Below are 15686 nucleotides of genomic sequence, written 5' to 3'. Positions count from 1 at the left end.
CTACTCTCGACATAGACCATCTGTTTGTTGTCATCGCGTATTTAATTATTGTAAAACAAAACAAGTGCATTGACACATTTTCATTAAAGACGCCATTTAACGCTAAATATAATATATGGTAATATTAAATCTCATAATAAAGTTTACTAATCCTTTTTCCACAGCTTAACTACGGAATTTTGTAGTTAAGCTGTGCTTTTTCTAACTACACAAAAAGTGTAATCAACAATTTTTCCAAAATTTTAACTCTTACTATATTTTAAATTTTAGTGTGAATTTAAATTAAGTGTGAGTATTTTTAAGTTTTAGTATTTATGGAATAAAATGTAGTATATATAGATATAAGGAATTTGTGGTTGAAAATAAGTTTGAAAACTATATATAATCTGGGCCATAAATAAATAAATAATAAATACATAAATAATAAATACATAAATAATAAAATTGTGGATTTATTTAGAATCGAAAGAAAAAAGTCATTAATTATTGACTGCAATTAGTCTTCTATTATTAAATTAAAAAATCGTATCTTCTAAATTTATTTCTATATTTACTCATTCTATATATACTTCAATATTAAAAAAAATGCCTCTTATGTCGATGTAAAGGTAAGGTAAGGGTAAAATGGATCAATTTCAATACAAAAAGCTATACGAAATATAGGGTTACCAGTTGCAGAAGAAGATATGCCATTGCTAGGAATGTTTCAATGAAATAATTAATAAAAACCTGTTCAAAATAGTAAAAGATTGGTTTGCATAGAAAAATACACTTGATAGTACTTAAATAAAATTCGCAATCTCTAAACGTATAAACAAACCCATGAAACATTAAACATCTTGTGAAGATTTAGATTATCAGATTCGCAAGCATTTTGGTACAAAAGTTCAACAACTGTTTAACATAAATCAAATAGTCTTTCTTTTTTGCACCGGTGTATATTATGAACCTCACAAAAAAGTATTCTAAATGCTTCACCCTTGGCATTACATTAATTATATGTAAGAAAACTCGATAATTAAATTAAAAATTATATTAATAATAAAACTGCGACGTTACGAACAACAAAAATACATGCTTTCCTAAAGAAAGGCAAAGAGCGAGTCCCCTCTAACTCGGTTCAGTCCCAAAAAGTAAACATCATGATCATACTAAAAAATATAAAAACACTAACGTAACCATAACTTAAATTCTAAAGGAAAATAACTCTTAGGTCACTAGTAATAAACTATAGCTATTAATTAACAAATAACTTATAATAAGTTATTGCCCCGCCGACATAAATATCCCAAAACATAAATATTGGGGCGACGATCTATGATGATGACCTAGCGTCCCGTCGTCGTCACGTCGGTACTTCTTACATATATATTTATTAATGAGTATAGGTATATTTTATTCAGGAGAATAGTACAAAGATATATATATTCCAGGAAAATAATAATAGTTTGATCATAAATTATGAACTCCTCAATTAAACTAAGATGTTTACTTATTTTAATAAAAAAAGAGCTCTTATGAGATTTTAATTAAACACGCCCCTTGCTTCACGTAGCCTATTAAACACACATTTGCTTTAAAAAAGGGTGTTATTAATTCTATAGCGGTTCATTTCCAATTGATAATGACCACTTAATAATGAATATAATACGCTAATGAAGAGTTAGCGTTAGTTGTCTTGACTGCAAATGTTGAGGATCACGTTAAACTAACAATAGAGTCTAATTGATTTGTCACTATTGGCCATGATGGAGTTTATTAAGCAGATGCACCATTATTATCCTATAGCTTATTTAATTTAAATTTTTTATTACTTATCGGTCAAGTAATGAATATATTTTTGTTTTGTAAAATTTTGATGATAATATATACAGTATTATATCAAAAGCCTATGTAGAGTTTATTGTGTGTATATATAGATTTAAAGTAGTTTCTTATTCTCTGGCTTAAAATTTCTTATACGTAAAAATGTGAGTTGTTAAAGTAACTGATATGACTGTGAACTTATTATACAAATACCTACAAAAATTTAATAGTGGCTAGGAGAAGTGAGGTATTTAAGAAAAAAAATAAAAAAAAGTAAGAGATTTTCATCTTTTGGCTCATCCATCTCCACGATAGATTAAGCAAACGACTTAGTTCTTAAATAATATTTTCATTAGAACCCTTCACTACTAGGTTTTAAGAAGACCTACATAGTCAGATATAATATACAATATACAACCTTAATGTATTATCTCATTTTTAACTAAAAGGTAACTTAAAGTTTACCTATCGTTATAAATCACTTTTAAAAGAAAAAAGGACAAAGAGTAAAGAGTTAAAAATAATGAAATACTCTTTTTAGGGAGAGATATTTTAAACTGTACAATTGTACAATATATATATATATATATATATATATATATATATATATATATATATATATATATATATATATATATATATATATATATATATATATATATATATATATATATATATATATATATATATATATGTATATATAAATAGTTTCTGTATTTTTTTCTACGAAATATTAGTAGGTTTCTGGAGGTATTTACGTTATCTCTATATTATTTTTTATAAAAGTATTTTCTTTATTCAGCTTTCTCGTTTCCTGGTATTTGGCTGTGTTCCGGAAGCATATAAAATTTACTGAGATACAATCTCCAAGCTTTTTCGCTTTAATTAAACGTCTCCTTTTTTATCTAAAATCTTCTGTTATTTAGGCCTGTGCATGTGTGAATACTCGAAATTAAAATCATTCCGGAATATCTTAGCAATATCCCAAAGAGTGAAAAATTTCCTGTACGATTTTGTCCAGTTTCAGTTTTTTTTTCCCAAATATACCCAACTCTCATGCCTGCCTAGATCTTCAAGTCGTCTGCGTACTAAATTAAATAACCATAAGGTTTATAAACTGTTGTATATGTTTCACTCTTCTTTCGTCTGTAAATGTATTATATATATCATGTGGTCATTTATCATTTTATATCCATTCTGCTCCTCTCGGTATTTTATAGGATCACAAAACGCTTACAGCTTATTATCACGGGTCGCCATATAGTCGCTTCCCATTAAAAGGAGAAGACAGTCTTTTATGGCTTCTGACCAAATTCTCGCATGTTCAGTCTTGCTAGTTTGTAGCTTACCAAGGCACAAGGTCTAGGGGTGAAAGGTTCAACACAGTCTCGTTGGGGCTCCTCGCGAAGCGGTTACTCTATCTAATTTTTTCATCAATTGTTTTTAAAAACACTGTACGCCATCCTTTCTTCCTCAACTCAGAAATTACCACTCAAATTAAACGCATTAAATTACGCTCTTATTTCTCGAATTAAATATTTCTGTGTAGATTCCATCTAAGAAGTTTCTGTACAAAATTTATAATATGTATCGGAGCCAAATGTAGATTTATATTTCAAAATATCGAAAAAAAGTTGCAGTGTCGCCTTGAACCGGCATTAATAACTTTAAAAGAAAAAGGAAATAATATTATTTTTTCTATAGGCAAAATAATTTTTAGAATAGAGAATAACGTTACAGCTACTAATACTTTTTTTACATATATGATTTCGCAACGATCACCGATGCAATATTGTATGCATAAAAGTATTCCAATCCACACTTACTGTACAGGTAACAGAATTTTGCTTAACGAAATTGTAACGAATTTTCAAAAACACATCAATATCTTTTCGAGAGTTCTTTCTTTTCAAAAAATAAATAGATCCTTCACAGGAGAATTTTTACAAAACTTAGAGTTTTAATTTTTTAAGTAAAGCAATATATTATTTCTGGCAATTATGCGACACTAATTACTACTTATTTTGGGAGAAGAAAAGGTTAAATTAATAGCAGTCCACGTAGTGACCGTCACCGCTACTGTACCCGCCACCGCTCTGGTTTACGCTTCAGGCGCTTAACACAAAGACGCATTACTAGCTAATTTTACATTTTATTTCATCTCAATCTATGTTTGAGAGATTGACATAAAACTGATTTCTTTTTTCTCTAGCAGAGGCTAGATTCACTTTTAATAATATAAAAAAAGCCCTTTTAAGTTAACCACCAGACTTTAAGCTACCAAACTGCTATCCGACATTAGGTTCTGGGGAAGTACTTTTTTAACAGTTTATATTAGCGATCTTCGAAAAAGAGTCAAAGTACTATTTATATGACTTTGGCAGCCTTTTATGCCATACATTTGAGCTAATTACAAACTGTAATTATCATAAATTATCACAAAAGATAAAACTGTCCCTCAGGGTTACCAGATGGCTATATTGACACTAATTTACCCTACCTCTGGTAACCATACTACGTTAGGAACCTAGTGGTTAAATAATAAAAGAAAGTTAATTCAATTTCAATGTATTTGGTTTTGGAAAAATTGTGCTCGACCCTTTTTTTAAATTTTATACAGTTATCTGTGCCATTTAAGGCAGTATATAAATATATTATAATGCTTATATTACAAATAATGGTTTACTATATGGTTGTTGATAGTAGTTTTGTGTATGTGTGTGTGTGAAGTGTCATCAGTATGCTAATATTAATTGCCTAATAACAGTTCAAAATCTTCATTATAATGCTTTTTCGTTAAGAATTCAAGAGCAACTTAAGAAATGAAAACCTACCAAAGAATATTTCTATCAAAACAATATCTTTTTCCGCAAAATAAATCCTGGATCGAATCCGCGCATTCATCGTACTTTTGTGCTAAAAGGTAGCCGGGTAGGTTTGTTGAAATTGTTTTATGCCATGACAAAAACATTTGCTAAAATTAAACATTATTTTTAGCTTTCTATGATTGCGCTAATTTTGTAAATAAATATTGTTCACATTAATTAACATACATTGCAAGTAAAAAAAAGTGGCACTAACCAAGCTTTACTACCTCTCATTAACAAAAGACCGATCCCTTTTCAAATGGTTTATGTCCATTGAGTGGGTGCTTCTCCAGTGTCTTTAGACGACTATAAAGGTCTGTTACTTTTACTCGATTAGTTTATAAAAATGTTGTTTTAAATTGCTATCAGGTTCCTTTCAGGATTCAAACATGCAAAGCTCTTACTCTCTCACTTTTCAAACCTGATATTGCAAAAATTTTGGTCAATAAATCTGGCGACTTGGTATTTCAATCATCTGGAAATAGCCATTTAGATATTGCTAACGCTTTGCAAATGAAAGAAGTGTAGTTTTATGGTGGGAACCTTCTGTGTGATTCTTAAATCTAAGTAAAAATAATGATTTTGGGAGAAGATGAAAAAACGTAGATATATATTTAAATCCCTATACTTTGGAACCGTTACCACCAAAAAATGTATTTTCCATTAAGCCCAGACTCAATTAATACAGGTATAAAGACATGTTAAAGAAATTGACCAAAGAAGATTGCAAATCTTTCAAAAAAAAAGCTTTTATATAAATAGTGCAAGACAGTGATCGCAGAGGATGTCAATGAATGTAAAAACAGATTGGACAAAGCTACTAAATATCCATCTGCTATTGGACTATACAGTAATATAGCAATTACAGATGCCCACTAAAAATGCGAGTCTACAGATATAAATATTATTTTTTACCTTTTAGGTTCTCCCGTTTCTTCAGCACTCTTAATATTTATTAGTGGTTCGCCGCGTAGCACTGTTGCATTACGCGCTTTGTTAAACTTGGCACAAAAGTTTAAATTTGCCATTCTTCCAAAACAGTTGTAATTATCTACTGGAGATCACTCACGACTTCATTTTAGTATGGCATCATACTTATGTATAATGTTAGTTTGTAGGATTCAGTAATTTTTTACCAAATCTCATTTTTAGTGTCAAAGGTCAAATGTTTAATCGGTTCGCTTACCCTTTGACATATTTTGTCGTTTGGCAAAGTTGATTGTAGCGTATCGACAATATCGATAGATCGGCAGTATCTACTAAGTGGACATAGTTCTGATGCAGCAGAACAGTCTTTTATTAGTGAGCGGCTTCGCAAGTATTTACATGACAAAGGCGGTTGAATCGTTTGATATTTATCGGCGATGCCAGACGAAAAGTTTTTTTAGTTTCATTTAGGTGAAGTTATATTATGAAATATGACAATTTCAGTAGCATTAATTTATTTATTAATGATAGCTTCTACTTGTAATATTATTAATTAGACAAGTACAATATTTCCAGAAAAAAAACTCAATAAATTCCTTACTCTGTATAAGATCAGTCATCATACATGTAGTCTTCTTGAGGTAGTTATACCTTTGATAGCACCTCTAGAATGCAGAAGCTTGATCATTTAAGTTGTTAATTAATCTAACACCTCCGATTTTGTTAAAGTAAAATATAAATTTAATGTCTGCTTGAAAAAGAAACTTTACTAGTTAAAAGTTGTAATTGTTTGTGAAAATTAATCACAACGTATGTTTTTGACCCTTAACACGGTATATCTTAATATATAAATTAAATTTCAGGTGGTTCAAAAATTAATAATGCAAATGTATGGTATGCGGCAATAGAAACAGTTCTTAAATGCGTATGTGTCATGCGACATGTATCATGTTAGTTGCTTCAGATTTCTCAGTGCAAATTTTGATCATATAGAAAAGGTTGCGAAAACGGTTCAAGCTTAAAATCAGTTGCCGAAACATTTAAGCTTATAAAACAGTCTTCTTGTGTCAGCAGTTGTTGACAAGTTTTGTAGTACGAAAAGTGGGACGAAACCAATACAAATTATGGGTGTGTTCTTATTTAAATGGTGTAATCGCTGAAACGAAGCCCCAAAGGAACATAATTAAAATTGAATATCAGTGATCGATTGCTCCGTATAATGTTCAAGAATATAGCTATGGATTATGAGAATGCATCGTTCTTACCAAACACTTGGTTTTCCGATGAAAGCCATATTCATTTAAACGGATCCATTAACATTACGGTTTCTTCGATTCGAACTACCTAATGTAATCGTCGAGCATCCCCTTCACAGTATTACCATTTGGTGTGCTATATCTGCACATGGCATGAAACGGTGGTAACTGTTAATCAGGAGCGCTCCAGAGAAAAAATTATTACGATATTTCTACATGATCTTAATCACTTAATTAACAATGGTTTCAGTAGGACCGTACAACCTGTCACACGGCCAGAGTCCTTCGAATGCTGGGCAATCATTTTGGGAATAGCCCTATTTCGCGTGGCACTTCCCTAACTAGACTAAAATTCAAATTTTTTTTCGCGCCATTCAACAACCTTCGCTCACAGACATGATTGAGAACCTTCATGAACACTACGAAATATGCTTAAAACTGACCGCAGGGCATGTTGAACATGTGTTTTATCGGGAACATCCCATAACTAATGTTTGCAAGGCTATATCATGTATACTAAATTTAAAAACATTTTAATATTCATTTCAGTTTATTTTGCCGCATATAGTACCCCTTATCCAGATAACTTCTTATCGGATTAAGGGAGAGGCGAAAGGGTATTGCTTCCCCCAGAGCATGAAAGTTTTGTCTTTGAAAATAATCAAACAAAAATCGAAAGAAAATCTAAAAATTAACGCATTTTCAAGCTCGATTCAAAGTTTTTTTTTTTAATATGAATAGTTTACTCGTTGCTAAATACTTTTTGATAATCTTTTTATATGAAATAGTATATACATATAAACATTAAGCAATTAATAGCTAAAAAACAAAGATGCGATTTTTAATGTCTTCGTTTAAATTTTGTGAGATTATAAGGTATTGTTATTTTAATCACAAAATCCAAATGGAAAAAATTTTCACATCCTTTTGCAGAAAGTTGCCATAATAGGACTTGTTTGAGCTTTTTTGAGTCACATGATTGGGACATTTAATGTTTGCATATGGAAACATTTAATGTACTTTCCAGATAAGATCAAACGAATTAAAACGTTTTTAAACGCTCACCTTAGTTAAAGAATTACCATTGCGAGTTTTGATTTTTAATATAAAAAAAAGGTCGAAGCCATTTCAGAAAAAAAAATAGCTATCAATATATTTTTTTCAAAACTCCTAAAACCTACATAAAATCTGTAATACATAGCATTTAAAAGTAGCTACAAACATTTCATATTTCAAGTACTTACTCTGTATTTATAAAATAGTCATTATCTGCTATTTATTACTTTTCGTAAAAATATGCTTTATCAATATACATACAGTGTTCTAGCGCAAACTAGAAGCGGTTATGGAGAAGCTATTTTCTTATAAAAAATTTATATTACACTTTTTTGTATTTGTTACAAAAAACAGTTCAGTTAATTATTCTTAAAGTAAGCACATCATTTAGTTAACAGCAAGTCTTTTATTTGCAGTATGCTTGGAAAATTTTCACAGTTTTTGACTGTATAATTAAATAAATTACAACAATATAATTAAATAAATTAAATATTTAATTTTCCCTTTCTTATTGAAAATACTACTTTTGAGCTAATCATAAATATTGTGCCTCTTCTAATAAGCCGAAACCGAAAAGTAAATATCTGTACCACATGTTACATGAACCTTTTTATTCGAAATGTCCTTAATTAACGTCTTCAGGTTGGACCTACATACGTCTATTAAATTCAAATGATTTTAATCACAACAAATTTTTGATTTTTGAATTTAATTTACAAAAAACACTTCTTATATTTAAAAGATATAATTAAGATTTTTGTTTTTAAGCGCTTTTTATTAAGGACGTAACATTTAAATTACAATAATATTTACTATTTTTTCTGGTCATTTAATCGCTAAAATTAGGGCAATAAATTTATATATGTAAATTTAGTTTTATGAAAAAATATGATACGCCTAATAAAATATACGTATCTTTTTGCCCAGATTTATTATTATAAGTATAATATTAATCTGTTTTATATTTTTACAAGTTTTATCAAATTAAAGAATTATAGATATCTAATTTATATCATAAAAAATAAGAATACTTTCATAAAAATATATTATATTTATAATTTACATATAATGAAAATATCTTTATTTAAGACTTTGACTTAATATTTAAACTTTTAATTAAGCGTTCTTAAATTATATATAAGTAATATTTTAAAAATTGTATACTTACTGTTGGAATATAAGCAAAAATCAATTTCCTTATAATCTTTGTACAATACATAACTGTTAAGTCGCCAAACATAATTTGTATTTATGTGACATCGAAAAGGAACCGAAAGTTGTTTTTATAAAAGGAGCTGATTAGGCATCATTATGAATGGTTATTATGCTTTAGTCACTTATTAAATATAGAGTATAGGTTTGAATAGAGTTTAGTTTAGTTGATATAAAAAAGTCGCGCCGTGAAAGAAAAAATTGTTTCTCACTTTTTTCTTTCACGGCAATAAAAGTTAATCAAAATAGAAATATTTTAATTTTATGTATCCCATATAACCAATACTTACATATATAATTACCTAAATCTAAAATAAATCATTTTTAATGATACTCTTTATATTTCCAATTATGGAACCCACGGAAAATTATTTTAGATTCTGTATCATTATAAATATAAATGTTTATTTTAAAAAAATTAAAAATTTGGTAAAACACAGAACTTTTAAACAAATATTTAAGATAAAAAACTCACCAACAAACTTAAATTGCTTCCAGACTGTAACTACATAAAGTACGAAACATACACTTACTCAGTTCATCAACAAATAATTAAGCCATAGATTAGCGGCATGTTAAAAAATATAACGCTAACATAATTAAATCTCAAAAAGATAAGCAATAAAGTATCTCGCGTACAGTACTGTTATACCAGTGGCGTGACGTTTATGATTATCACTATTATCGTATATACGACGTATGTATATGTATTTCACCTTGCAAATACGTAATATTGATGGCCATTTCTTTTTATGTATTTTAAAGTAAAATGTTTGTTTTCTGTTAAGATTTATCAGTATCAAGGTTCTTACTGGTGTTCCATTACAGATTTATTTTTTAAGTATGTAGTTTTTTTTTTAAGTATTTATTAACCACAAGAAATTGTTCAATAAATTTAGTTAAAATGATTTTTTTTAATTGTTTGATAATTAAGCTTCTCAAACCAATGTAATTTAAGTAATTATTGTTTTTAAAACGCTATGATGCATATATGTAAAGTAATGAATTACCAGCATTTTTAGTCAGTTACCAGTACTGTTTCCTTCGCACCGCCATATCCGCAATACCAAATTCCAGTGCTAAAATTACAAACCAAAATTGGTCTTGGTTCTGTTCCCGAAGTAAGATATAGTTGCTTTTACCTGAACTTTTTCTCCTAAAACGTACGGTTTTGCAGAAATTAAGCGATTTTAAGTTAATAAGATGAACTTGTATAATGCAATATCTCTATTTCACCTACCTTATAATAAAATGGTATGGTATGGTATTAAATGGTACAAAATTAGAGACAAAAATTGCACATAATCATTTGATTATGTCTTAGTCCCTTGATATTTTGATAAGATACATGCTATTTTTTATTATCGCTATCTATAACATTAAATTAATATTAAATATGGTCTGCTTCAGAATCAAAAGAAACAATAAAAAACATAGTTGGATAACCCATTCTACGACTATGTGCTTATATCCGCTATTATCTGTTTAATTCGGAAGAAACTAATGCGAACTATAGGAAAAGTTTACAGATATTACTTATTTCACGTCATTTATCAACAAAAAATAAAGTTAATATAACGAAATATATTATAGAAGTTTGTTGGTTCACTAAAAAAGGCCCTTTATTATTTAATAATACTTCAAATATTTGAAAACTATTTGGCCTAATGGTATATCTTACTCTTATATACACGTTATATGTTATGTACATGTATATATGTTATATACACTTCCTAAATAAAAAATAACTATTTAAAGGATGATTTACACGTTAATCTTAAGAAAAGATATTTAATGTTAAGTAAACACTAAACATAAAACATAAAATATTATGACGGACTTTGGACAATAACACCTCTACAAAAGGACAAAGCGCTCCAAAAAATTTTGCTCGTGACGTCACGCGTTTGGGCCATGCACCATGTACTTCGGGTTGATTTTCGGGTGAATTCAGCTGTTGACGCTGCCGTTGTTCGTCCACGGAAGGCTGCCTGCAACGCTGCCAGACTTTGCAGATTGCCGTGAACGTTAGGATGCTCTATTACTATCTTAAAATAATTAAATTTATATCTTATTTAACTGCTCTTACTTTACAATTTAGTTAAAAAAAAGAGTGCATCCCTATTTTTTTTTTTATAATTTAAGCTTCCATTTTTTTAAAATTTTATCATATATCTAATACCTTGCTACTTGCCAATAGGAGTTCTTTCTATATAAATCTGACAACGGCGCATCTACTAGTTGTGCCACCTGATGAAACGAGAGGTTAGGTTGTTTATATTTATGTTCTGTGGTTGCCGGTATTTCTGACGAGATCCGCAGTAAACATTAGCTAATTTTTGTGTTTTTTTCTAAAATCGGAACTGTTTATTTCCGCGAAACGTGTATGTTATATTTATGTAAACTCTTCGCGTACTTTTAAATCGCAAAATCGTATTTTCGGACTAGAAAAATCCTCGGAGAAACCGGTTCTCTCCGACGCACCGGCCAGGCGACGCGACGCCGCGGTTTTATTTGTTTATATAATACTTTAGTTCGTGTTTAATTTAAGGTTTTTCTCCTATCCCTCCCTCGGATTATAGTTAATACCAGAGTTTAAATATGCCTCAAAAGTGCTGTGTTCCGGGTTGTAACGGAAACTATAAAAACGGACCTAAAGTGCATGTCTTCGGTTTTCTTAAGGATATAAATCTAAGGCGAAAATGGGTAAAAGCCATACACAGAGATGACAGAAACAACACCAAAGTAGGTATGTACAGCTCATTTTCCTGAAGGTAGTATAATAAAGAGTACTCATGTTCAAGATTCCAACACAGGTAAAATTTGTACAATATAATTGCTAAAACCACGGCTAAAAGAAGACTGTACACCATATATTTTTTAAATTGCCCTAGTTATTTGTCAAAAACTATAAAAATACGGCCAAGTAAAGATGAAAGGTTTAAAAATATTGAAGAGTTGAATTTAGCAAAAGCCCTTGAATTAAGCAAAATTAACTTTGGCGAGCATGAGAAACAAAATAATTTTGACAGTTTTGAAGAGTTTATTGAAAAAATTTCTGCTTTTAAACTACCGAAAGATTGGTTTACTGCTCACAGTGAGTCTCAAGACAGCAAAAAGCTAACAATTTTTAAAATTGAATACACACCTGGTCCATGCATTAATTGGGCAATTGTTTTTAATTTAAATGTTATTAGGATATGAATATTATATGAAACTTTTTTATACAGCGAGCCAGTTTGTGTTTTAACATCAAAATTTAAAACTCCATATACTTCCCATAGTTTAGATGATTTGTATGCAATACTTGAAGCAATAGACCTTACTATTATTACCCTGCCTTTGGAAGAAAATGTTACCAATAATTACAACCCCGACTGTGACTTAAATCCAAATACTGCTACCAATACCCTTGGCAATACTATTCTCAATCATGTCAAACCATCAAATGACATAAATAAAATGAAACGTGTGTTCGATTTTGTGTCAAACATACTAAAAAGTTTTAAAAACATTGAAGACAACAAAATAGTGCATGCTTTAGATTTTATTTGTGAACAGTTAGCTTTGCTTATAACTGCAAAGGAAAGGTACAGATATCCAAGTAGTACAAAAATTTTGACTTCTATAATCTATACTATTAGTCCTCATTATTGCATACAAGTATTTAAGAGATTATGGATCCCTAATTTTACCACATCCTCAAACTATAATGGGTATTTGTAACAAACACATGACCGATCCCCACATAGATGAAAAAAAAAATGTTTTTAACTTATGCCCCAAATGTGTTTAGTTTACTAAAGGATCATGAGAGATTTGTGACACTACTTTTTGATGAAATTCATATTGACCCTTACATGGATTATAAAGGCGGTAATATCACTGGAACATCAGTCAATAATAAGTCTCTAGCTTCCTTGGCATTTACTTTTATGATTACAAGTGTGTGTTCCAGCTTTAAGGAAGTAGTTCACATAGCTCCCATCTCCAAAATTACATCAGATATACTTCATAATTTTATTAAGAAAATTATTGAAAATTTGAGGAGATTGGGTAAATAGTGTTTTTGTTCTAAGTGATAATAATGCCATTAACGAGAAAGCCATGAGTCGTTTTTCAACTGCAGACCAACTAAGCATTGTTTATCCTCATCCCATAGATAATCAGAGACCATTATTTTACCTATTTGACACAGTTCACTTACTTAAATATGTATTTAATAATTGGCTTAACTCTAAACTAGACCAAAATTTTTATTTTCCTGATTGTGACACTTTGAAAAAAAATGTGCTTCTTTTTCTGCAATTAAAGAATTACATGAACTGGAGTATGATAAGCTTTTTAAGCTTTTAAAGTCAATGTATGTATTTATGTGTATATAATAACATTTTTTACTACTTAATGGTATAAAAAAATTATTATAAATACCTAAATACATATGTTAAATTTTGGCGCAGATGTAGGGGAGTTGGGAGTCTGCATTTAATATTACACCATAATATTTAACCTGACATTCAACTAGAACTAAAACATACCTTTGAATGTTTCCTGAACTCTATTCTATTCCTAGCATTTTTTAAAATAAGCCAAATATTGAGATATTAGCATATGAAATCCCTTGGTTTTTAAAAATCGGTGGCCCACATCGATGACGTCACGCGCCAAGCACTAAGGCCTTGTCTTTGAGTGGGTATTGCTTTGGAACGCATTAACGCCATATATTTTTATGTCAGGAACAGACTCTTTTTATTGACAACATCAGATCGTAAATTTCACGACTCTGGCGTTTATTGTCTGAGTTTAGTTGATTTCAAGATAAATAACAAAAAGGATTAAAATGTCACATAAACATATATCATCAAGATCAAACATATATTAAGACCCAACAATTTGGAAATCCTTAGGAGTATCTACATTGTCTTTCGCATATGCAGAATAATCATTTTAAAAGAAACTGACAGTCAAAGAGCGGTTGTTTTGCAGTACTGCCCGCCGGTAGCGCCGGTTTGTTTATTTGAGTAACTGGATGTCTGAGCTACATCCAGTAGTTATTGGTTTGTGATGTGTCCGCATAAACATGTATTGGTTTGCTACTTATATGAGTCATCAGTTGTTTGATAATATTCTGTTTACTGCTGTTTCCCTTAAAAAAAAAGCAAGGTGCCGTTAAACCGTGTTTTAACTTTTTTAATAAGGATATCACTTTTAAAAAGAATATGGTAATTGCAAGGGCAATAAACTACATCAAAAAACAACCTGGCAACAAGATGATGAAGGTTAATCAAAAGGAGAATGTAGAGCGTTTACCGCTCGCAGAAGTCGTGGTGAGTATAGTTTTAGAAAAGCTTAAATATTATTTATTTGCCATACTAAGTGTAACAAAAAGACCCGGTAGGTTGATAAAAATTATATTAATCCAAATTGGGACAAAACAGAATCTTAACTTTAAATTCCTTTCACGGTCTTTTCTTGACTGCCTAAAAACTACCTGCCATGCCTATTCAAAAGGCTCAATGAAATATCACTGTAATATGATAGCTACAAACAGACTCTTATTTATTGGTTCTTAGATTTAGCCGGTCCAGAAGAGTGTGTGTTGTGAAGAGTGTTTTGCTTAGGCATGAACATAAAAATTCAATAATTATAACATAAGTGAATATCGCGACTGTTTTTTTTTCTCCACTTCTTCAGTGAACATTAACCTTCAAGATGACAAGCCTTTTATCTTGATATCCTGTAGGTCTATCGACCCTACAGGATATCAAGAGCACAGCAGGACACTGTAACGAATATTGTTGATAACGACATCACAAAGGAAAAGTCCGAATATTCCTCGTCTGTTCCGCTTGTACAAAAGAAAAACGAAGACCAAGAACTCTGTATTGATTATCGAAAATTAAACTTTCTTACTATTAAGGAAAACCAGCCATTACCATGAATTGATGATAAACTACAAGCTGGAAACTACTTTATATGTCTCAAACTTAAATTAGGTTATCATCAAATTCCGTTGACAGAATCCTCAAAACGGTTTACAGCTGCTGTTACCTCTGAAGGCCACTATGAGTTTAATAGGATGCCTTTTGGTTTAACCAATGCTCCCAGAGCCTTTCAGCGGTTGATGACCAAGATCTTAAGACCTATCTGTGGTAATGCTGCACTTTACTTAGATGACGCACTTATTTTTGCTCCAATGACAGACGAGGCACTGGATAAATTAAAAGAAACGCTTCACATATTTCGAAGGAAAGGCATGACGCTCAACCTTACAAACTGCTGTACAAAATTTTTCCAATTTCAACGACTATCCACAACATTCGATAATTTCTGGGCCTAACAGAATATTTTAGGCATTTTGTCAAAAAATATTCGCTAATAGCTAAACCTTTAACATCCCTAACTAAGAAAAATGTTCCATGGCGCTGGGGCCAAAGGAACAACAAGCATTTAAAAAGTTGCAGGCAGCTTTTATTTTTTTTTATGGTAAACACAAGCACAAGAGGAAAGTCCTATGTCACTCTTGGAGTCGTGCTTGCGCGAAGATATTTGTAGGAATTTA

At 30.3% G+C, this 15686-nt stretch overlaps 1 protein-coding gene across 3 annotated transcripts in view; it reads right to left on the bottom strand.

The window, feature by feature from the left end:
- The window catches only part of LOC126741658 (monocarboxylate transporter 12-like), a 129275-nt gene that overhangs the window by 55704 nt on the left and 57885 nt on the right, over positions 1-15686 (bottom strand). The window contains exon 1 of one of the 3 annotated variants that reach the window (XM_050448185.1): positions 9600-9763. The exons of the other annotated variants lie outside the window; for them this stretch is intronic. The gene's annotated coding sequence lies outside the window, so the exon portion shown is untranslated. Of the gene's footprint in view, positions 1-9599; positions 9764-15686 lie in introns of those variants that run through there. 3 annotated transcript variants of the gene reach the window in all.

This window comes from Anthonomus grandis, chromosome 10 (assembly GCF_022605725.1).
Source record: "Anthonomus grandis grandis chromosome 10, icAntGran1.3, whole genome shotgun sequence".
NCBI lineage: Eukaryota > Metazoa > Arthropoda > Insecta > Coleoptera > Curculionidae > Anthonomus > Anthonomus grandis.
Note: the sequence above shows the minus strand (reverse complement) of the source record. Positions and strands in the feature narration are given on the sequence as shown.